Genomic DNA, 25,091 nt, shown 5'->3' with positions numbered 1-25,091 from the left:
ATCACTACTAAGGGAGAACTATGGTGGTTACCACAGTGTACTAGAAACTGAGAGTGATTCCTGTCAATTGGCCTTCTCCTACTATGTGCTAGATGTCATGCCTGAATAAAACTGAACACACAGCTTACTTTATAAGAGCAAACTCTTGGCTACAGCACATATCAGGCTGCAATCATGCTCAAAATAAGATCTTCAGTAGAAAGACTGCATTTTCCTTTATACCTAAAATAAAAAAAAACCTGTTTAGCAAACAAAGTTATCCTTATCTGAAATGCTTCTAAAGTCTGTGCTTGCTATTTATGTAGGGGCCTTTTAGATAACACCTTCTCTAACTGTTGCCAGTTCTCGCATTTTACCACTGAACAGTATCTGTATTTGCTGATTTTATTTTGTCACTAATGCTATCATAACTTAATGCTATCAGGGAATGAGAGAGAATCAGTGCTGATTAGAGTTCAGGAAGTGAGGATGAAAGCAATACTAACTGGGATACTTGTTTTTGTAAAGCCTCTGCAGGAGGTCTTCTTATCCTGAAGTCATTTAGGAATTCCTAATGACTCAAACTGAGCAAAGATCTGCAGACAAGTCCTGGAGACACACCGGGTGGGCGCTCTGTGGTGAGGCAGTTTGGATAGAAACAGAATTCACAGTCTTTGGAGTCAGACAAACTTGCTTTTGAAATCTGGCCAAATGATTTTTTTTTTAACTATGCAACCACTCTGAGCATCTATTTTTTTCACCTGTAAAACTGAGAATGCCTTCACTACAGAGATGCTGGACAGGATTAGGTGAGACCAAAGTATGGGCTGAGGGCCTAAGAGGAAGTAGCACGCGGTCAGCATGCTGCTGCTTCTCTCTTCCCTCAAATGCCCTCCACGAGGGAAGAGGCCAGAAGTTCACACTGTTTACCACTAGTCTCTGAGTGTGCATATGTGGCAATGAGGTGTGCAAAGGAACGTTACGTACATTTGTGAGTCTATGTGCTCGTGAACTGTGCCACCTTTAAAATATTTTATTTTATTGACTATAGCATTAGTTTACCCTCGTAAATCATCTGGCACATCCATTTACTAGTGTTTTAGGGATCTCTGGGCTCAGGAATACTTGAAAAATAGTCTATAAGTATGATCTGATTATCCTGTCTCCCATTTTCTTTTCTTCTTTTTTCAGAGGATTATAGAGCCAGTAGTGAGGATGGCATTAAACCTTGCCATTTATCTACAACTATTTTCTCCCCTTTCTGTACCATGGAATTTGCCTTTTTCTTCTCAAAATCTCCTCAGAGGGCCACTTTTGGTCTCTTCACTGACAGGAAACGTGGATAAGTAGACAAAGCACAAAACAAAAAGAGGGAAGAGAGAGGGGTTCTTGGCTGCTGGGTGGACACTGCCTTATTTCTCTTGTCTTCAATGCTTATTTCAGCAAGTACAAGGAAGAGCTGAGAAGCCCCGTTTTCCTGAGGAGGGGTCTGAAAAATCGCCAGGCTGAAAAGCAGAGGAGCCTCTGGAAATGACAAAAGAGGCTGCCGCTGTATCCTGACCCAGTTGCCTTGGCGTGTTTTGAGAGCTCAGATTCCATTTCGTATTTATCATAAGAAAACCAGAATTATAGCTCCAGGAGGAGCTAAAAGTTGTGTTCCCTTTGGTCTCAGATACTAACACGTTCTACCTGAAGAAGGGCTGCTGAAGCAGACTGACAACCTTTCTATTACCTCGGCTGAAGGCGGAGACAAAATAAGTCTCAGGAGTTCTCAGAAAGCTGAAAAAGTTCTCTGTAAACTATGTTGTTATCAAATGGAAAGTACAAGAACATGACTGAAACTTTACTCATGGAGATTTCCTGGGCTTGGCTCTGGTTACGAGAAAGTGAGGGGACGCTGATTGGGGTCCTGTATGCAGCACTGCACAGCGACAGGAGTCCAGAACCACAACCTATCCAGACCCAGGACCACTTCCCACCCAAAGAGCACTGTCCAATCCTGCTTAACTTAGCACTGACTTTCCTGTGTATCTGATGACCCATGAGCTGTCCACGGGGAAAAAAAGGACAGACAGCAAAGAGAAAGTTTGCAGTCCTAAATGTGAGTAAAACCATACATTGGGTATGAGGGGGTAACTAGTTCTCAGCGCACTGGAGAAAGGAAATCCCACTGCTTCAAAACTTCCTAGCATTTTAAAATTCACCGCTAAACAAGGTAACTCTCCGTTTCCGGAGTGCATCGGTGTGACTGGGCCACCAAGCCACACTCACGGATGCTGTCATTACTGCTCAACTGACACACCCCAAACAAGAAGTTTCGCTTCAGAATCCAAGCCCCAAGTTACAAAGAGCACGCAAATCTTTATATAAATGACCTTTTCTATAAGACTGCTAAGAGAAATTCAGAAGAGGAAAACAGCAGTGCTCAAGATTTGCCTTTTCTGAAAAGCATCCTTTGGAAGAGGACAGAGTACATTCTTTGGAACCAGATAGCAGTAGTTTCAAATCCTTCCCTTGCCCCTGACCAGCCGTCTGACTCTGGGCAAGCTTTTCGATATTCACCTTCCTCACCTGTAAATAAGGAGAGTGCTGCCTTTCCCTGTAGGGCTCTTGTGGGTTGAGAGACAGCATGCATTCAACACCCAGCAGAGGGCCTGCCCTTTGTCAGTGCTCAATAAATGGTAGCTTATTTCTACTACTCCTGATGTTAAAGGACATCCACAGATACTCTTCAGCACTCTGTTTAAGAGCTTTTATGAAAGTGTAGGTGACGCTGGCAAAAGTCCTGTCATGTAGAGCGTCAGTGGATTACACACTCAGTTTTAGCCTCCCATTTAAATTAGGCATGGGCAAGAACATCGAACTCTTTTCAGAACACTTCTATTCTGGGGCCCTGAGACTGTCTCCACACAAAATAGCATGAAAGTAAAAAGCTCTAGTTTTGTTTGCAGTTCATGTATAGAACATGCCAGCAACTCCCATCAAACCCATTATTCTAAAGAATAGAGTGTACTCTGTGATCCATCTGAACAGTAGTCTGACAATGTGCCTGGCTTCCTTCCCACCTGTCCTAAGTCTTTTCTTCCTCTGAGAAGATGATTCCAATATTAGTTTTAAATCCAGTGCCCATTCAAGACTGGAAATTTCCTGAAGAGATCATACTGCCGGTAGATGCCACACAGTCACCACACAGGCCTGACAGTAAGATCCAACATCTGTAACTGTGGACGGTGTTCAAAATCTTCCTGGGGATGTAAGCTAGCACCTGGGCACCTTTAGCAATGCAAAAAATTCCCTCCTCTTGGAATTGCTCTCTAAACATACAGCATTACATTTGGACTCAAAAATGTCTTTTGTGGCTGGCCACTTGGCTAATCCTCCGCCTGCGGCACCAGCACCCCTGGTTCTAGTCCCAGTTGGGGTGCTGGATTCTGTCCCGGTTGCTCCTCTTCCAGGCCAGCTCTCTGCTATGGTCCGGGAGTGCAGTGGAGGATGGCCCAAGTGCTTGGGCCCTGCACCCTCATGGGAGACCAGGAGAAAACACCTGGCTCCTGGCTTTGGATCAGCGTGGTGCGCCAGCCGCAGCGGCCATTGGGGGTGGTGAACCAACGGAAAAGGAAAACCTCTCTGTGTCTCTCTCTCTCTCTCTCTCACTGTCTAACTCTGCCTGTCAAAAAAAAAAAATGTCTTTTGTTCTCTATAAGCTTCTCTGAGGAAAAAAGAAGTAAAGATAAAAACATGGACCCTTGAAAATCCCATTGAGCAGGGGAAAGCAAAACAGGTAGACATCATTCTTCCATGTGAGGATGCCCTGCTGGTGTGAAGTGGAGAGAAGAGGGATGGCACACAATCTTTTAAGGTGCAAGCACGTTCACAGACAGATACCTTCCCAGAGTGTGCAAGAACCTAGCTTCCTTCGAGAAGACAACACAGCACTATGTAATTCAAATTAATTCCTCTCTGAATGAGAGCAGAGTAACAAAGACAGAACTTGGCAAGATGGCACAGCACAGTGAGTGCAGAATTGTATTCCCAGTTGATACATGGTAAGATGTTGGGTTGTCAGCTTAATGTGACATAAAATGAGGCTGCACACTTTCTAAACACCGTAAAGTGTTTAGAAAAGTAAAATTCAGGGGAATGATTAAGGCAGCAATTTAGTGAGTCTGGAGAAAATGAACTCTGTGGGGTGGGATTGTGACCTTTCTTCAGCTGGTATCCCAAAGGCCTCTGGGGAGAGGAGACGCATGATTAAGAGGCCAGGGCTAGCTCCACCCCCCTGATGGAAATGCAGCACCATTTGCTACCACCTGGAAGCCTAGAGGGAAAAAAAAAAAAAAAAAACAAAAACAACTCGGTGTGGAGACCTCCCGTCTATTACAGGCAGGAGTGAAAAGTGCGAGAGAAAGCTCCCAGAATCAACAGTGGTGAGCTGGGGTCACACAGAAAGGAGTCATGAAGGCATACAACCCCTTTACTCACATGGCTTCTTTCAGGGCAACTCATTTCATGATACTTCATGCAGGTGGTTAAAAGAACAGTTGGGCTGGATACATCTTACTGTACATCACACAAATCTGGAACGCCCATGGGACATTAATTTCAGGGCATGTATTGCTATTATGCTCTTACAACCAGCCTCTTTGCCAGGGGCAGCTTGTAACTCAGAAATTCATATTTCATGTAGGATATGCTGTATAACACTGAAGAGAAAAGCAGTTATTTTGTTTCGTTGTGCTTTTTCCCAATCCAACTAGAAAGGCATCTGGGAAACAGCTACACATGCTTACCCAAACTTTCTGTAAAGTTGTTCTCATTCATCTGGGCACAAGTCTGCTGAGGTCCTATCTCCTTACCATTTACTCTTGCAATGAACACGCTACCTTCTCTGCCGTTCTGAGACCCCCACAAGCAATCTGACCATGCTGGGATTTGCTTTTCTCATACACATTTGGTTCTCACTTTGTCCTGAACCCAGAAAGTGCTTCCCTCTGTAGTCTGCCAGGCACGAACTCATTCCTACTGAGAGGAGCTGTTAAAATCCTATCTCTTTCCAAGTGGTAGTGAGGTGGTTCTTTTCAAACTTTTACCTGCTTCTTAACTCTGGTGAGCAGTAACAATTTATTCAACTAAAAAGAGAAATCATGTTAATTCTAAGTATTGCAAACAGTAAATTTTATTCATGCTCTTGAATTGCTTTCCTTTGTACCCATGTCTGTATAGCTGTTATATGAGTCCTTTGTTCTGATATAGCTGTCACTCCTTCAACTCAGTTCTTGCCAAAGACTAAGCTGTGTCTGGAGATACAAAGATACCTGTTCTTCCTGAAGAGACACCAGTTTAGTGAGGAAGACAGACAAGTAAACAGATCTGTATCTGAGATATATGGCATGAATAGGGAAAAATTATGTGGCACAAATAACTTAGCAAGGGGGTGGCGAGAGGCATAACATACCACAAGGATAAGGATCAGCAAAATGCAAAAATTATGAACATGCAGGTAATGCTTCCATTTTTGCCTCATTCTCTCTTCCCATGCACATCCATGCTACACACTCTGCCTTTCCTCCTGCTGTAAAGGAAGCAGTGATCTCATTCCTATCTAAAGCCAATCTTCCACTTGAGCTCAAGATCCCAGCCCCTCTCCAACAATCAGGGACACAGACCCTGCAAAGATCCATTCTCCTCTACGATCAAATCCTTCCTCCTGTGGTGTCACTCCAACTTGCATGCACACAACCTTAACATCTTCCTGTCTTGACCCTCTTACTCTGACAGGAGTCCCCCCACCCCCCCCAAGCTCTTCCTCAATCCTCTGCTTCCCTTCCCAAGGATGCTCCTTTCAATTTCTTCATTTATTGCTATCCCTAATTCCCCAGGCTCCACTCTCTCCTCCCACAAAGCCACTGAAATTGCAGTTAACAAGGTCACCAATAAGTTCCATCTTGTTAGATCCATGAGTCACTGCTCTGTTCTCACCCGTCTTTGTAAAAGCCACAGCCCACCTCTGTTTCCCCTCCGTCTGTGTTAAGACTGTCTTCTGTAGGCTTCTGTGAAAATTCTGCCCATGTTTTCTTCCAGCTTCACCGGCAGCTCCTTTCCATTCTCTTCCATTCTCTTCTTTTCCTTGCTTGCCTGCCTTCTTATGCCCCCTGTAGTCCATTCTCCCACTAGATCATGCTAGAATCACCTTTCAAACATGTAAACCAAGTTCTCTTCTCACCCAGCTTAAATCCCTCATGGTTTTCCATTATGCTAAGAATTCCACACTGTCAAGGACCCAGTTTCCCTTCTCCCTGCCCTCATTTCTAGCCACACGGTTCCCCAGCACCCTACAGACTACCCGCCAGCTTTCAGATACACATGACCTTCTGTCCTGGTCCTCAAACATCCAAGCTAGTTCCCACTTCACAGCTTTTACCCATGCTGTTCACTAGCCTGGAATGCTCTTCCCTTAGCTCACTGCAAGGCCAACTTCTTAGAATGAAAATCTTGGCTCAACTGACTTCTTCACAGAGGCCTTCCCTGACCATCCTGCTCAAGCACCCCTTCCCAGAACTCAGCCACCTGCTAGCTCATTTCCCACTCCAATTTATTCAAAACATTACAAGAATCACATTCATGTCTTCACATTTCATCTCCCTGTCCTGCTAGAATGTAAGGGGCATGGAGCAGGGACTCGGGCTTGTCCACAGCTGGAGGTCCGAGCTCAGGCATGGTACTTAGCATTCTATAGGTGCTCTGCAAATATTACTCGTGCATAAGTGAAAAGATGATGAAACCCTTGTTCACGACCCTGTGTTTCAGCTCTGTACTGTGCAATCGCAGAAGGGCACAGCAAGGGGAAAGGAGAGACATAAAAATAACGAGTGTGCAGGGGAATCAGACCTACGGAACTAGAATTACTGAAGGAGTGTTTTATTTGTGTTCTTCAGGGAGTCATCACTAATTTTTTTATGTCTAATGAGAATTAAATAAAAGGGGATGGACTTTCGGTTCAGGAAACTGGTACAAGCTCTAGAGTAGGTGAGAAATGGGTTATAAAAACACTTTCATGGGCCAGCGCCGCGGCTCACTAGGCTAATCCTCCACCTTGCGGCACCGGCACACCAGGTTCTAGTCCCGATCGGGGCGCCGGATTCTGTCCTGGTTGCCCCTCTTCCAGGCCAGCTCTTTGCTGTGGCCAGGGAGTGCAGTGGAGGATGGCCCAAGTGCTTGGGTCCTGCACCCCATGGGAGACCAGGATAAGCACCTGGCTCCTGCCATCGGATCAGCGCGGTGTGCCAGCCGCAGCGGCCACTGGAGGGTGAACCAACGGCAAAGGAAGACCTTTCTCTCTGTCTCTCTCTCTCACTGTCCATTCTGCCTGTCAAAAAAAAAAAAAAAACACACACACACACACAAAAAACACTTTTCTGGGATTGACTATTATTTGAGATTATAATCAGTTCTTAAGGAAGAACACTGAAATTCCTTTTAAAATAAAAAGATATAGTGATAACTCTGTATCAGTTGAGTGCCTCCTGCATGTCAAGAGCCACATCTCCTCTGGCGTTTGTGGCAACCCTATGAGACAGGTACCAGTACTGTTCTCATTGCAGAGCAGAGAAGGCTGAGGTGTAGTACAGCTAACTAACCTGAAAAGGCCACACAGTTGATAAATGACCAGCTGCAAACAAATCAAATCCATCTGATGTAAATCTGTGCTCTTAATCCCTACGTTGAGAAGGAAGAGTTTAAAGCCCTGAAAGCATGAGAGTTAACTTCTTGAACCTTCACCCAAATCTAGGATTTTAAAGAACACCTTTAAAAGGCTCTAACAATGTATAGTCTATATTTGAACTTTTGGTTATTATAGATATTTGAGAAATTGGACAAAATAATGGGTTTTATCTATCACATAAATACTCTTCTGTTATCCTGAAGGATTTTTTTTTTAATAGTCTGAAGACCTATCTCAGAGATGTTGGAAAAGAAAATCAAGTTTGCAAAGCATCACTAGGTATGACAAAATAATTTCATGTTCCTCTCAGGTTTTGGACAGAGGTCAGCCTACAAGCCAAGACTGGATTTTTACATTTTTAAATGGGTTATTTGAAGAAAAGCATGTAAGAGAGACTTTAAGTGGCCCAAAAAGCCTGAAATATTTCCTGTCTAGTCCTTTACCTAGTTTGTTGACATCTTAACACTGAATGCAAAAAGTACACAATGACTATAATAGAAAATAAAGTCCCCAGCTAAGAAAAAGCAACTCCATGAACGTTTTCGAAAGTGTCCAAGGGATATGTGTTGTACACCATCATAAACAAAACTCGCCAGGGTCACGTTTTACAGTAGATCTGGCCTCCCAACTTAGGGCTGCGATGCTAGTGTGCAACATTCAAAATAAAGGATGCTAAAAGGCCCAAGGAAAAAGCAGAATCATTCCATTTAGAGCTGCAAGGAACCAATGTCCCCTCTCTGCGTGAATGAAAAATGGCTCTTAAAGGGGCAGTGACTTCAAACCACAACACGTTCACACAGTGCAGTCACGTCCGGGCTCCTAGGCTGGGTCTGTTCTTTCTGTGCCACGTGACCTTTACCTTACCACGGAGACACGTTTTGCAAACTGAGGAGTGGGAGACAGCGTTTTAAAAGGTCAGAAAAAATCAGCAGCTCTTCAAGGGATCTTTGATCCAAAGGGAAAGTCCCAACTGCATACACACACCCACACACACACACATATATATATACCTTGTTACTTTTAAAATGTTTTAAATTTCAAAAATAATACTCATTATAGAAAATTTACAAAATGTAAAACATTCAAAGAGAATAATCATTCATAATCTCTCCATTCAATAACATGCTTTTAACATTTGGTATATTTCTTTACAGCTTTTAAAAATGCATATACACATATGTCACTTAAAAATTAGAATAATATTTATCTTTTTCACCTAACTATTCAGCATTTTTGTGTCATAAATTTTCCTAAAGCATTTTTAATAGTTATACAATCCCAATGTGTGTGTATTTGCTTATAATCTATGTGATCCTCCCACACCTTTTAAATCATATCCAGATGATTTATACTAAATACAGTGTATTATCAAGATAGTTGTTTAGATGACAAGAAAAAAGTGTGCACATGTTCAGTTCAGCTGCATTTTTTTTTTTTTTTTTGGACAGGCAGAGTGGACAGTGAGACAGAGAAAGAGAGAGAAAGGTCTTCCTTTGCCGTTGGTTCACCATCCAATGGCCGCCGCAGCCGGTGCGCTGCGGCCGGTGCACCGCGCTGATCCAAAGGCAGGAGCCAGGTGCCTCTCCTGTTCTCCCATGGGGTGCAGGGACCAAGGACTTGAACCATCCTCCACTGCACTCCCGGGCCATAGCAGAGAGCTGGGCTGGAAGAGGGGCAACTGGGACAGAATCCGGCGCCCCGACCGGGACTAGAACCCGGTGTGCCGGCGCCGCAAGGTGGAGGATTGGCCTATTGAGCCGCGGCGCCGGCCTGCATTTTTTAATATATCATCGCTCCACTCCCCTTGCTCCAGACTGATGGAATCACTTGTTGGTTGGCTCTGGATGTGGAACCCAGGGATACAGAGGGCTATTTCTACATCACCTTTTGTGAAACATCTACTCATTATATAGTCCTACTTCCATTCTTCTTTTGAGGTACTCATCTTTTCCATTTTGTAATTCTAAAACACCTAAGATGTTGACCTTTTTTTCTGCTGTAAATAGTGTACTCTTCCAACTTTGCCATTTGTCTTTTAATTTTATCTTTTCAATTTGCCGCTGTTTTTAATTCTAGAAATGCAGCATTTCTATCGAGTTAAAACCTTTATTTTGGCAGAGATCAGCAGCAGTCCGGCACTGACATGGAGCCATATAAGGGAAGATCTACTGGAGCTGCCGAACGACCTTTTAGTCTCTAAAAGGCAGCCAGTGTAAGTCCCCTAAATCCGCACAGCCTGAAGCGGTCCCATGGAAGGAATATGCCCTGGGTGTGCTGCTCCCTGCTGCAGATCCTCAAGCAAATCGCCCAGTCTCTCTAGACACCATCTCCTTCACCCACAGAATGAAAGGTCTGGACGTTGCAATCTCAAAATGCACCCAGTTCTAAGGCTCACTCTCATGTGACATTTGCAGGAAGGGAACTCAGGACTACATGTTCAGGCTAGTCAGAGTACACGACCCCAGAGAGACCTGTCAATGAGAGGAGTGAAGACAGCGAGAGAGGTATGAGAGGTAAAAGTCTCTGATGGGAAACTGCAGTCCATTGACATGAAGGTACAGCGTTTGTTTCAAGAAAGCACAGATAGCAGGTTAAGCCACTGCCTGAGATGCCAGCATTCCATATGGGCACAGGTTCAAGTCCTGGCTGCTCCACTTCTGATTCAGGTCCCTGCTAATGCAACTGGGAAAGCAGAGGAAGATGGCTACATGGGAAACCATGATGAAGCTTCTGACTCCTGACTTCGGCCCGGCCCAGCCCTGGTTGTTGCAGCCATTTGGGGAGTAAACCAGTGGACAGAAGATCTCTTTCTCCTCCCCTGCCCCATCTCTCATCTCCCCCTCCTTCCCTCCTTGTGTCTCTCTTCCTCTCTCTATAACTCTGCCTTTCAAATAAATAAATAGTTTTTTAATTTGTTTTATTTATTTGAAAGACAGAGTTACAGAGAGAATCGAGACAGAGAGAGAGGTCTTCCATCCACTGGTTCACTCCCCAGATGGCTGCAACGGCCAGAGCTGTGCCGATCTGAATCCAGGAGCCAGGTGCTTCCTCCTGGTCTCCCATGCGGGTGCAGGGGTCCAAAGTCTTGGACCATCCTCTACTGCTTTCCCAGGCCATAGCAGAGAGCTGGATTGGAAGAGGAGCAGCCAGTACTAGAACTGGCACCCATATGGGATGCCAGCGCCTCAGGCCAGGGCTTTAACCCACTGCGCCACAGCGGTGGCCCCAAATAAATAAATCTTAAAAAAAAAAAAAAACAGCTGGCGTCATGGCTCACTAGGCTAATCCTCCACCTGCAGCGCCGGCACACCAGGTTCAGGGGCGTCGGATTCTGTCCCGGTTGCTCCTCTTCCAGTCCAGCTCTCTGCTGTGGCCCAGGAGTGCAGTGGAGGATGGCCCAGGTCCTTGGGCCCTGCACCCTCATGGGAGACCAGGAGAAGCACCTGGCTCCTGGCTTTGGATCAGCGCAGTGTGCCAGCTGCAGCGCGCAGCCAGAGTGGCCATTGGAGGGTGAACCAACGGCAAAGGAAGACCTTTCTCTCTGTCTCTCTCTCTCTAACTCTGCCTGTCCAAAAAAAAAAAAAAAAAAAAAAGGCATGATGAGGAAGGGGGACAGGATGAGTGAGGTCAAGGGTCAAGGGTAGCAGACAAGCACCAATGTTGTGGTACAGCAGGCTAAGCTACTGCGTACAACACCAGCATCGCATAACAAAGCACCTGTTCGAGTCCTGGCTGCTTCACTTCTGACCCAGCTCCCTGTTAATGCGCCTGGGAAGGCAGCGAACGATGGCCCAAATACTTGGCCCTCTGCCACCCACATAGGAGATCTGGATGGAGTTTCTGGTTCCTGGTTTTGATGTGGCCCAGCCCCAGCTATTGAGGCCATTTGGGGAAGTGAACTAGCAGATGGAAGATCTTTCTCCTTGTCTCTCCTTTTCTATGTGTCACTCTGCCTTTGAAGCAAACAAATAAATTAAAAGGGGGGCCAGTAGAGAAAGTCCTCAACACTAGTGTGCATTCTTCCCAGAGAAAGCACCAGGTAATAGAGTGGTTTCCTCTGAGCCAGTTGAAAGATGGTAAATGTTGGATATAGGAATAAAAGAATGAAAAAAAAAATCAAAAAAGAAAAGAATCCAAGTATAAAAAAATGGTACAGGCTTTGAGGTGAAAGAGAAAAGCTGATTATGAAGTCATCATGTTGAGAGATAACCCTTTAAAGACAGGATAAATTAGATCAAAGACACAAAAAAGGACAAAGGCAACGGAACTCAAGCCCAGACAAATGGTCCCCAGGCCGGCACTGTGGCATAGCAGATAAAGCTGCCACCTGTAGTGCCAGCATCCCATATGGGTGCCAGTTCAAGTCCCGGCTGCTCTTCTTCCGACACCACTCTCTGCTATGGCCTGGGAAAGCAGTAGAAGATTGCCCAAGTCCTTGGGCCCCTGCACCAACACAGGAAACCTGGAGGAAGCTCCTGGCTTTGGATTGGTGCAGTTCCAGCCATTGCAGCCAATTGGGGAGCGAACCAGCAGATAGAAGACCTTTCTCTCTCTCTCTCTCTCTCTCTCTCCCCCCCCCCCCCCTTCTCTCTGTGTAACTCTGACTTTCAAAGAAATAAATATAGAAGAGGGAGGAGGGGGAGGGGGAGGAGGAGGGGAAGGAAGAAGAAGGAGAAGGAGAAGGAGAAGAAGAAGAAGAAGAAGAAACGGTCCCAAGAACAGGTTGGCAGAATTGGAGCAGAGAATAAAGTGATGTCCTCTGTCCCTGAGAATTAACTGCAACACAATGTTATAAAACAATAACACATGCTCAGAAGTCCTGAGGAGCTGGAAAGAAAGGCAAAGTGTTAGCTACCTAACAGCAGCATCGTGCTGAAGGAGCCACTGCAAATTCCTGAATCTTACACAGGATCATCAGAAATCACATTAATGAGCCAAAGTCCTTACCTTATCACTGCTAACTAGCTAGCTATTTATTTACGCGTATTTAAAAATTATTTTTTTCTTGCATAATATTAAGTAATAACACCTGTTCATTTCCTTTCACTTTATTGCTACTTTAGTAGCTATTTATCTTTTCCATCTTAGCACTGATTAAAACATAAAATGTCTTTAGGAAATGTTATGTCCTAATTTATAGTTTAATTTAATCTTAGCAGTCAAACACTGATAACATTGCATCTCTTAAAGAAATCAGCTTATTCATTATCACTCACCAACAAATATATATAAGAAAGAAAAAAGACCTCATCCTCATGCAAAGCAAGGAGGCGGTAAAGAAAGAAAAGCAAATCCTGAGCACTCCCTGGCCCAATGGGGTGTATCAGGAACAAATACCTCCCCATGTCTCTCTCTCTTTTTTTTTTTTCTAAGATTTTTATTTATTTATTTGAAAGGCAAAGTTGCAGAGAGGCAGAGACAGAGAGAGAGAGAGAGAAGTCTTCACTCCCCAAATGGCCGCAATGGCCAGAGCTGGGCTGATCCTAAGCCACAAGCCAGGAGCTTCTGCCAGGTCTCCCACACAGGTGCAAGGACCCAAGCACTTGGGCCACCCTCTACTGCTTTCCCAGGCCATAGCAGAGAGCTGGATTGGAAGTGGAGCAGCTGGGTCTCAAACCAGTGCCCATATGGGATGCCGGCACTGCAGGTTGCAGCTTACTCACTAAGCCACAGTGTCAGCCCCTCCCCGTGCTTCCCTTAAGGAGGCTGCCTCATCCATCTGTTTACTTCCAAAACTTCCTTTTTTAAGTGTTTACTGTCTTTCATGCAAAGACAAAGAAAAGAGCTACTGTCCCCTTCCAAAAAAACACAGAAGGTAAAAAAAAAATCATACTACAAACAGCTTTTAACCCCAGGCCTGAAGCTCTCAATAAATTAAAATTCCTTCATTACTCGCTCTGTCTAGGATACAACTGGAAAAAGACTAGCCACATCCCATTCTAAAGATGAGAAGAGTTGCTCACAGAAACAGCTGAGGTCTACAACACACAAGGAAACAAAGGCCAGCCTTTCCACTAGAGGCTTTTGTGAACTCGGATGGTGCAGGAAAGAGTACTGGTGACGAGTGGGAACCTGGAGCACAGCCCCAGCCTCACTCCAGACCTCCTCTGTGATCTTGGGAAAGTAATGGCTACCTTTCCACACCTCCCCTGCTTCTCCCACAATAAAGGAAGGACATCCTATGCACATCGACTACCTAATACAGAGTGTCTAAGGAGCAAACGGAAGGAAGAGCTCTTTATAAAGCATTGGGCATTCCTGTTATCGATAGGTTTTTTGAAAAGAACAGACACTAAACTAATGATTTTTAAACTTTCACCACCAATTTCATAAACTTCATGATGAAAAGCACTAAATGATATATATTAAAGAGTATTTTTTAATTTCAATCATTTGAAATATTTGAGAGAACCACTGTGTGTTTCAGAGGGGTGTGTGTATGTGTGTGTGTGTCTTAAATTTTAAGTAAAATTATAATATGGCATAGATATTACACAAATTATTTCAAAAATTGTGTATAAACAAATAAACCAAAGTCAACATGCTAAATAATAATACAATTGCATTCTGCTCATGAAATCAAATTCAAACTTTCAATTTAACATTCTATTCATAAAATAATGCCACTTCACATAAAAATGCCCTGGCCTGAAGTGCCGGCATCCCATATGGGTGCCGGTTCTAGTCCCGGCTGCTCCATCTCCGATCCAGATCTGCTATGGCCTGGGAAAGCAATAGAAGATGACTCAAGTCCTTGGGTCCCTGCACCCATGTGGGAGATCTGGAAGAAGCTCCTGGCTCCTGGCTTCGGATCAGTGCAGCTCCAGCCGTTGCGACCAACTGGGGAGTGAACCAGCAGATGGAAGATCGATCTCTCTCTCTCTCTCTCTCTGCCTCTCCTTCTCTCTGTGTAACTCTGACTTTCAAATAAATAAATAAATCTTTAAAACATGATATAAAATACTATGAGGAGTTGACAAATTCTGTTTATAAGTGTTTTTCACCCCAGACAGCAATTCTAATCTAGACTTTAATCTAAAGCTAATGAGATATTTTTGCATTTTTAACCCTTAAAAAGCCATCCAGATTATGAACAAACTTCACAGAGTTTGGAATAATAAGAAAGCATGCTGTGATCTAACAATTACTTTGAATAAAGGATATTTATCAATAATTACAATGAGTAAAAATGTTCTTTCTCTGGCACCCCAGAGGAACAGTGTTTAACGAGAAAGAATTATTTATGCCTACAAACTGAGAACTGTAATGGGCAGTTTTAATATAACACATCACAGCAGTACAAGCAAGCTGCCAGAAACCTGTTACCTGGTTTTGACTTATATTCATCTGATTTCCAAGACCAGACTAAAGCTTTGAAAACAGCAGGGGCTTCCTGTTTTGTTTCTGCTCATTACTGAGAGTCAGTGCAGCACAAGCTATGCAGACAAGGTCTTCAGGCGGGAATACCGAGGTTCCATCTTTCCGGGCTGAAAATGAGTTCTCGCTCATCTCGTATGTGCTAGGACTAGTGATGTCAACATGCACTCCCACCCTTTCTCTTTTCTAAGTGGCTTCAACATTGCTACATTCACTTTGAAAGAACCCAACGCTGTTAGGAAGTTCCTATCACTGCAAGGACAAGTTTTAGGAGAAAAAGAATCCATGGTTAATCAGTTTTGCTACCAAGAGTAGCTGTCAGTCTCCTGGAATCAAATTAAGCACAAAAGCAGCAGGGAGGAGTGGAATGTGTGAGGGCCAAGAGCAGGCTGAGGGGAGGTACGGGGGAGCCACAACCAGCCTGGGCCAGAGGGGACCTCTCTTCAGTCTGATGAGGCGACAGCACAATGTAATTGGTTTCGGTGTTTTTAATTTTAATTAGTCACATCAATTAATGCTAAAAACAATGCTAACAGTATATTATTTTCATCTAGTTAAATAAAGGATTACACACATTTGAGTAAATTACACAGCATTAAACATTTAAATAACTTGAAATGAAGCCATTACTGTCATTCAAACAAGTTTCCACAGCTAAAGGCTGAATGTTAAGTATGAACTGATTTGGCATTACAAGAATATAAATCCTTTATCTTTTTAGTGAGAAGGAAAAATGAAGAGATTTGAGGACTTCGGCCTTGAATAAGTGGTTTGCAGTAGCACAGCGCCCTTCAGTGGTCAATGATTCAAAATACAACTTCCAAAGGCCAAAGACCAGTAGCAATCTTCATACTGAATGGTGGCAATTGATAACATTATCTTCTTTTTCTTTTCATTCTTTCCTATTACAATTATCTCAGCACATATTTTTCAGCATTAGACTAACTTTCCACTGCCAAATTTCTCTTACCATATATATTTTTTTTAATTAAAATCTTATTTGTTCTAAGAAATGTTCTAGAGAGTAAAAAAGAAATCAGCAAAGCCAAACAAAGCAAAACCTTAAGTGGTAACGGGTAGGGTGTCAGTGCTAGAATGGGAACAACTAAGTATAAAAGTGTTAAAATCTGAAGTCTAGAGAGATTATAAAAATTATGGAAATTTATTTTGTCTATTAATTTAATACAAGTAAAGACAGCAAATTCAAAATTACATAATTTTTACTCATTTCTTCAATATAGAAATATTTCTGTTTTAAATTCTAGTATAAAAGATTCAGTATATATGCATTTGTTTTCATGACTGAACTCCTATTAAAATAGATACCAAATTTATTAGAATTCCAATATTTTTCTGAGGAGGTAAAAAAAGACAACCCCCTTTGGTTACCTTTACAGGTTACCAAAAAAGCTCCTTTAGGCCAATCTATAATATCTCTATTCTTCAGATTACATTGATTTTCACATGAAAAGGGATCACAATTCGATATAGAAGAACTGAAATAGAATAAACCGGTGGTAATATTCTTGTGTTTTTTCTCAATAAAAACTGCAAGGTATGAAAGCATTGCCACATTCGGATCTGGCTGAAGAGCCCACGAGAGTATTTCAGGCATGGAAAGCCAAGACACTCTGGCAAAAACAACAACAAAAACAACAACAATAACACCTAAATGAAAGATCTCTGTGAGTGAGATCCCAGTGGAAAGAATGGGGCCATCAAAGAAGGAGGTACCTTTCTCTGAAGGGAGGAGAGAACTTCCACTTTGACTAAGACCCTGTCGGAATAAGATCTAAGTCAGCAAACTCAAAAGGCTTCCATAGCCTTGGCAACTCATGACTAGAGCCTAGGGAGATTACTGACGCCATAAACAAGAGTGTCAAATTGTTAAGTCAACAACAGGAGTCACTGTGTACTTACTTCTCATGTGGGATCTGTCCTTAATGTGTTGTCCAATGTGAAGTAATGCTATAACTAGTACTGAAACAGTATTTTACACTCTGTGTTTCTGTGTGGGTGCAAACTGATGAAATCTTTACTTAATATATACTGAATCGATCTTCCATATATAAAGATAATTGAAAATGAATCTTGATGTGAATGGAATGGGAGAGGGAGCAGGAGATGAGAGGGGTGCAAGTGGGAGGGAAGTTATGGGGGGGGGGAGCCATTGTAATCCATAAACTGTACTTTGGAAATTTATATCCACTAAATAAAAGTTAAAAAAAAAAAAAAAAAAAAAAGCATTGCCACAATCCCACACCAAATACTTACTAGGTAGAAGGAGGTAATTTGTTTTCAACAGAATAGTAATGATTATCTAATTAATTTTTTTCTCTTCTTCTGCCTACCCAAAGCACAGAGTCTGAAATGCATTCACCAGATGACGTAAAGCGCAGGGACTCTGGGTTTGAGTGCTGACTCTGCCACTACGGACCAAGACAGGTCAGTATCGCTGTGCTTGGTGTCTTCATCCACAACGTTGAGGTGCTGGTTCCGTCTCCTGGGGGTGCTGTGAGGGTTCAGTGTATTTATGCAAGCCAGAGTCTCGGCCCCAGTAACATAAAAGATTCTCAGATAATGCTAGTTTTCTTCCTATCCATCCTTACCATTGACAGTATGAAGAAGACCTATTCTCTCCACGAGGAGGACTGGAAACACAGATATGGAAGCATGTGGATGAATCAATAAAACCCACTTAGAATTTCATCTATGAAAATCCTACACTTCTTTGCTAGCATACATTAGAAGATCCAAAGATGATTCTAAAAGCAAAAATACTGAATTCTGGGAAGGGGAGGTAAGGGAACAGAATCAGCATTTGTTATGTGCGCCACGTGCTACTCATTGCGCTCTGCCTTTCTATACATCGTCTTACTACAGAAGGCATCATAGGCCTCTCCAGGGCAGAAGCTGTTACTATGATGGGACTCTGTGAGGCTGGCTTATTGTTGTCCAAGTAGGGCTGGAGGGCAGAGCCCAAGTGACGCTGCAGGTAGATGCAGAGGTGGCTAAGACAGTGAAGAGGAAGAGCAATAACAGCCCCGTGGGGATGGTGGCAGAGAGATGAGGATGTGCTCATGAATAAGAATGTCTTACTTATCCCATCTTAATTACTTTCATCTGTTTCTTTCATCATATTTAAGTATTTAAAGCAGCAAGGTGGTAGGAGATAGTACAGGAGTCATATTAAAATCTTTTAGGAGAAAGACTGGTACACAGAGTCTGAAAAAGCAATTTCTGAATTATAATAAAATATATTGCATTTACAAAGCAGACTCTCTGCCCTGTGTGAGCATGAAAACAAAGCAACTGAACAGACCTCATGTGAAAGTGACCTACACTGAGCTTTGTCACCAGCAAAAATGGGAAAACCCTTGTGGAAAGCAAGTCAGCCCCACTTTTACACTGATCTTATGTGACCAAGAGGGAAAAAAGGCAGCTTTCGAAGACTCACTGCCTTAATTCTTCTGTTGCAATTCTTACTTTTTAATTGGTTTCTGAAATAATATTAAAGGAGATGTAAGATTTCTAAACTTATCAAAAGGGGCATGGGTTTTAAAATGTTGAGAAACACATTTTTAAAAAAGATGCAAATCAGCTCAAGGAAAATGAGAAGGCAAAGAGAGAAAGGGCTCTTGGGACAGCTTTTAAAATTTAGGATTTAGGCTAATGGTCATGCCAATTAACATAAAAATGGGTAAGACTGCTCACTTAGGCCTGCTTGCTAAGTACTCTGCTGCCTTAATAGTGGCAACAGCCACTGGCCTTCCTTGCTGCATCAGTGTCTGGAACAATGCCCTCAAAGCTTAAGAGACCTAGTGGCAGTCCCAAGGAGGCAGGGCCTAGCCACATGCACACACAGGCACCCCGCCCAAATCACACACATACACACACACACAGATACACAGGCACCCTGCCCAAATCACACACATACACACAATCACCATACACACACTGTCACCATACACACACACACACACACACACGCACACACGCACCCTGCCCAAATCCAACCCTGAGGGCAGACTTTCAATCAGGCAGCAAAGGTGCCAGCACATTCCTCTCAACACAGGATATGCCTTTTTCTCAAAAGGTAACTGCCACAAAACAGAACTAGGACCACCTAGCAAGCAAATGACAGATGGGTCTAGATACATAAGGTAAAGGACAGGACTGGTTTTGGTGACTGTGAATATTCATAGGATCTATAAAAGTCCAATTCTTTTAGGATACAGTCTGTTAGAAATGAATATGCAACTGTACCAAATAAAAACACTGCAGTTCTCAGAATGCACACAGGGAGGGAATTTTCCCCGCCTCCAATTGCTATCGCATACAATTGCTGGGTAAAGTAGTATCTGAACTTCATATTGATTTGTGATTTATATCCTCTAATGGTGTCCCAAGAATATGCTTTTTAATTTTCAAATGGTACTCCCTCTTTTATCATTTTATGCATCACAAAAAGTACTACACTAAGATGTTTCCCAAGTTTAGTGTCAGATGGCTAGTCCTTCAAAATGCTCAGGATTCTTGGAATGTTCACTCTGCCTCTGCCTCTCTGTAACTCTGCCTTTCAAATAAATAAATAAATCTTTAAAAAAAAAAAGAAAGAAAAGGAAGAAGAGAATAAAACTGAAAAGTATTCAACATGAAAGAACTACTGTTGGGGCTGGCATTGTGGCATAGTGGGTAAAGCTGCCACCTGCATACACAGGCATCCCATTTGGGTGCTGATTCAAGTCCCAGCTGCTCCACTTCCAGCTCCCTGCTAATGTGCCTGGGAATGCAGCTTAAGACGGCCCAAGTGGAAGACCTGGAAGAAGCTCCTGGTTTCCACCTCGTCCAGCCCAGACTACTGCAGCCATTTGAGTGAACGAGCAGATAAAAGAGATCTCTCTCTCTATTTCTATCTCTGTAACTGTGCCTTTCAAACCAATCAAAATAAGCCTTCAAAGAAAAAGAGCTACTGTCAATATAAGATGACTACTCCTTACAACTAAGCTTATTAACAATGAAAATCACAGTTTTGTTACTACAAAATTCTATCCAACTACTGAGCAACTAGTGCAAGCAAAGGCTCCAGGATCTGACTCTCCTCTCAAGTCCCAGGTAGGACTAAAGAAGGTACTGATTCAAGTCTTTTTTTTTTTTTTTTTCTTTTGACAGGCAGAGTGGACAGTGAGAGAGAGAGAGAGAGAAAGGTCTTCCTTTTTTTCTGTTGGTTCACCCCACAATGGCCGCTGCGGCCGGCGCACCTCGCTGATCTGAAGCCAGGAGCCAGGTGCTTCCTCCTGGTCTCCCATGCGGGTGCAGGGCCCAAGCACTTGGGCCATCCTCCACTGCACTCCCGGGCCACAGCAGAAAGCTGGACTGGAAGAGGAGCAACTGGGACAGAATCTGGCACCCTGACTGGGACTAGAACCTGGGGTGCTGGGGCCGCAGGCAGAGGATTAGCCTAGTGAGCCACAGCACCAGCTGATTCAAGTCTTTTTTTTTTTTTTTTAACAGGCAGAGTGGACAGTGAGAGAGAGAGAGAGAGAGAAAGGTCTTCCTTTGCCGTTGGTTCACCCTCCAATGGCCGCCACGGCCAGCGCGCTGCGACCGGCACACTGCGCTGATCCGATGGCAGGAGCCAGGTACTTCTCCTGGTCTCCCAAAGGGTATAGGGCCCAAGTACTTGGGCCATCCTCCACTGCACTCCCTGGCCACAGCAGAGAGCTGGCCTGGAAGAGGGGCAACCGGGACAGAATCCGGTGCCCCGACCGGGACTAGAACCCGTTGTGCCGGCGCCGCAAGGTGGAGGATTAGCCTAGTGAGCCGCAGCGCCGGCAATGATTCAAGTCTTAATTAATCAAGTCTGGCGAGTCAAACTGCAAGCAAGCTAGCAACAATAGGTTTATAGAAAGAGGTACTCAATAAGAATTACGTGTGTTAGGTGTGCAAACAAATGGAGTTAAGGCTAAGGTGCCTCTTTGTCTCAACGCTGCTTTGAGTCTTGTTGACTTTTTTTTCTTAAATATTTATTAATTTATTTGAGAGGCAGAGTTACAGACAGAGAGAGAAAGAGACAGAGAGAGAGAGGTCTTCCATCTGCTGGTTCACTCTCCAGATGGGCACAACAGCCAGGAGCCTGGAGCTTCTTCCATGTCTCCCACAAGAGTACAGGGACCTAAGCACTTGAACCATCTTCCAATGCTTTCCAAGCCTATAAGTAGAGAGCTGGATCAGAAGAGGAGCAGTGGGGACACTGTGTGGCACCCATATGGCATGTCGGCACCACAGGCAGAGGCTTAGCCCACTATACCACAGTGCCAGCCCCCAGAGTCTTGTTGGCTTTGTGGAAACAGTACCTAGAAAGTTACTTTAACATTAATAAAAATCTCTATCAGGACCAACACTTGAGTGACTCTCAACAAACCATAGGAGACAGAAATCTGGTAATTTCTAACAGTGGTCGACTATATGAGTTAGGCTGCCAGATTCAATCTATCCCAGTTTTCACACAAGGATGATTTTCCAGGACTCATGAGGTATCAAGGATGAGTCACAACACCAGAGCTCGTCATCCACATCCCATATTCATGGACAAGAGAATGCTATGAATACTTGTAAACAGCAGACTGTACTAAATAGTTAGATGTAACAAGCTAGATTTCCTTCATTATTTAGAGGCACATATTTATTTCTGCATTTGTATCATTCTATCTTGTTATCTAGCACTAAAAAATGTGGAGCATGAAGTAACCCAGAAAGGGTTGGAAGGTGTATACTGGCATTTAAACATGTTGGAAAGACCACTCGCCACACACTGCCTGACCAAGTCACATGGCCAAATCCCCATAGCAGTAACGGCCAAGGGACATGGGAACTATTTGCCGAGCAGTACCGCTTCCATATACTTTCCCATTTTAAAATTATTGGATTCTAAAAATCAAAAAGTCCCATAACATTCCTCTTGTAAGCTTTACTTCCCATAATAAATATTCATGAGAACCCTCTACTTTGGAAATTTCCCCCCATTATTGGTACTGGGCTAGTTCTTGGTTCCACTTGATTTTCTCACAAAATTACAGACAGAACAATCAGGACCCCAAGGATTTAATTCCACAGAACAAAAACCTGTACAATCAAGGCAAATCCCCACATATTTTTATCCGTATCAATTAAATATAATTTAAAAAACACTAGTGAGTGATCTAGCATATTTGGAGTCTACACAATGCCTGTCAGCAACTGCTGGAGGCTCATCTTTTATATCTGGCCTTTTGCCACGCCTGTTTTCTGTCAGCTTGCTTATTTTCTCTTTCATTGTGCTAAGTGAATACTACCTTGAGAAGGGGTTAAGCAATTCACAAAAAGCAGAGAAAAATATTAACAGATTAAGCACTTTTGCATCATCCTCATCTGGAGCTGGTGCTAAGGGCTGCACACTGCACGCTGCAGGCTGAGGCAGCGCCGCGCCCAGGGACCGCCTGCTCGGCGTGCAGAACACAAATCACTTGCACGACGATCTTGGGCATCTATCTTTATTTTTAAAATCTCCTCCCCGTTGCCAGTGACACTACAGTGTTATTATTATTAATCTAGCTACTCCTAATAACAGTATTTAAGTAACCTGTAGTCTTGGGAACTTTGCAGACAATAGCTAATTAATTGTCAAGCATTCAATGTAACAGGATTCTAATCTCTCAACCTTTGAAGCAGGATAAATTTATTTGTTATAATGGTAAAACTTTTGTTTGAATGCCTTATCTATGCAATATGTATTCTCTATCACCTCAATTCTAATTTTTATATCTGCTTTGTAAGTAAAATAATCACATGCAGAAAGACGCAGACAGTATGCTTCACAAACAGTAATGAATCTCTTGCGACTCCTTTTATTCACACTACAATAGGTTCTATATTACCATGCAGAGAAAAACAAAACACCATAGATTATTTCCCTTGTTTGCAAGACACGCTCACAGTATTCTGAGAGAAACAAGAACCTGAAGGTGCAGCATGCTATGTCTTAGAGAGAAAGTAAATACGATATTCTGTTGACATCTTGTTCCTGCTTTCAAACAACCAGGTATGTTACGTATGAACTGTCAGGGCAGGAAAATAAGTTTTCCTGTCCAAATGTGCCCACGTTCTTTTCAGAGACCTCACCTTACACAGAGCTCCAAATCTTAGCTGAATACCATAGTAACAATTTCTTATAGCAGTCATTTGAGATCAATATTTAAGAAGCATAAACAGAGCCACTTTTCTCTAATAACCTTCCCCTCCACACACCACACATACTTTCCATGTGACAATGTAAATGGCCTGAGTCTGAGAGAAAACAGAAAGGTGTCAAAGAAAGAGAGATAGAAGCCCTTTCTCGAGCCCTAATGAGGTCTCCAGAGCCAAAAGCAAACCAATAACAAATTGTACTTTCCACATATTGGGGAGAGGGAAAGGCTGGGGTGGGGGATGGGGGAGGAAGGGCTGGAGCTTGTCATCTGAAATTAATTGAACTTAGCCATGCCAAGAAAACACTGGTAATAAACCCTCCCCATCTAAATTAAGGGTTTTATACCATGAAAAAAAAAATAAAAATTTATGGCAGTAATTTCATCTGGGTTTTTCAAGAAGTGCTTGCTGATTTTCTTGTACTCAGTAGAAAAATCCCCAAGGAGCAATGCAGACTGCAATAAGGCAGACTTCTAAAAAGATACCATTTAATTTCTCACTCCTCCCCTTGCACTATTAACACACTTCCACTTTTCTCTAACTCTGTTAACTCTCTCAACACAACGCTCTTCCCTCACTCTCGACAACATCCCACAGGGCAGGCAAGAGCGCTCCACCTGCGAGTGCCCAGCCACAGAACCAGGAGCCCAAGAAGTACCCGCATTCATCTTCAGCTTGTCTGCATGATACCTGGCCACTCTGATTAAAGGCATCAATAGTCTCGACGACTTAAAAACAATCCCCAAACAAATCCATCACTCAGCACTGTCCATGCTGGTATCAAGAACTCATGAATCACTTCGGTTCTCATATGTGGCTGCTGAGTGGTGGGGCAGTTACCCAGAGCAGTCAGCTATTTCCAATGTGCTATTCTGGTTTGAACAGGATTTGGTTCCCTAACTCATGCAAGGCTTCAAACCCAAAGTTCCAAGTTAACAGCACCAAGAGGGTAGAAACTAAATCCAACTGTGGTGTTCAGGAATTCAGCCTACTGGGAGGTACTTAGGTCACTTGGGGTTGTGGCCCCGGAAGGTACTTGTCAAAAGAGGATTGTTATAAAAGCCAAGTTGGGCCCACTCTTCTCTGCTTCCTAATGACTGTGACCCTTCCCCTGCATGCTCTCTTCATCATCTTCCACACTCATCAACACAAAACCAAAGCATCTGCCCAATCTTGGACTGGAATCTCCAAAACCATGATACACATAAATGTTGTCACTTGATAAAATCAGTTGCCTCAAGTATTTTGTTGTAATAACAAAAAAGCTGACACACAATGGTTTTGCAAATTCCTATGGGCAGCAAGCACTGCCTGCAGACCAAGTGTATAATATACAGAACACAGACACAGTACTCGTTTTCTAATATCCACAGACACTGTTGTGGTGAACAAAACAGAAATTAAAAATCAAAACTAAATTCACAGCTTTTTGTTTTATTCCCAATTAATAACTGTTTAAAGTAAAAGCCAATTTATAAACCTTTTTATATCAAAATGAGTTCATATTGAAGAAAACTGGGAATAACTGCTATGAATGTTAATATTTTCAGTGCTTTGCATTTAGACACATGGTAGGCACTCAATATATGTGGTGATTTTTTTTAAATGTCTATTTATTTTCATTTATTTGAAAGGCAGAGGGGCCGGCTCTGCGGTACAGTGGGTAAAGCCGCCACCTGCAGCGCCAGCATTCCATATGGGTGCCAGTTCGAGTCCCAGCTGCTCCACTTCCAATTCAGCTCTCTGCTCTGGCCTGGAAAAGCCGTGGAAGACGGCTCAAGTCCTT

The 25,091-nt window shown here is 43.2% G+C and overlaps 2 protein-coding genes across 6 annotated transcripts in view; both read right to left on the bottom strand.

Annotated features, from left to right (window-relative positions):
- The window catches only part of BTBD9 (BTB domain containing 9), a 435,326-nt gene that overhangs the window by 283,934 nt on the left and 126,301 nt on the right, over positions 1-25,091 (bottom strand). The gene's annotated exons all lie outside the window — the stretch shown is intronic.
- Positions 1,222-25,091, bottom strand: part of LOC108177422 (cytochrome c-like) — a 72,320-nt gene continuing 48,450 nt past the window's right edge. Inside the window, exon 1 of the mRNA XM_051855724.2 lies at positions 1,222-25,091. This exon is cut by the window's right edge and continues 48,450 nt beyond it. The gene's annotated coding sequence lies outside the window, so the exon portion shown is untranslated.

Source organism: Oryctolagus cuniculus, chromosome 5, assembly GCF_964237555.1.
Source record: "Oryctolagus cuniculus chromosome 5, mOryCun1.1, whole genome shotgun sequence".
NCBI lineage: Eukaryota > Metazoa > Chordata > Mammalia > Lagomorpha > Leporidae > Oryctolagus > Oryctolagus cuniculus.
This window is presented reverse-complemented; position numbering and strand designations above follow the sequence as displayed.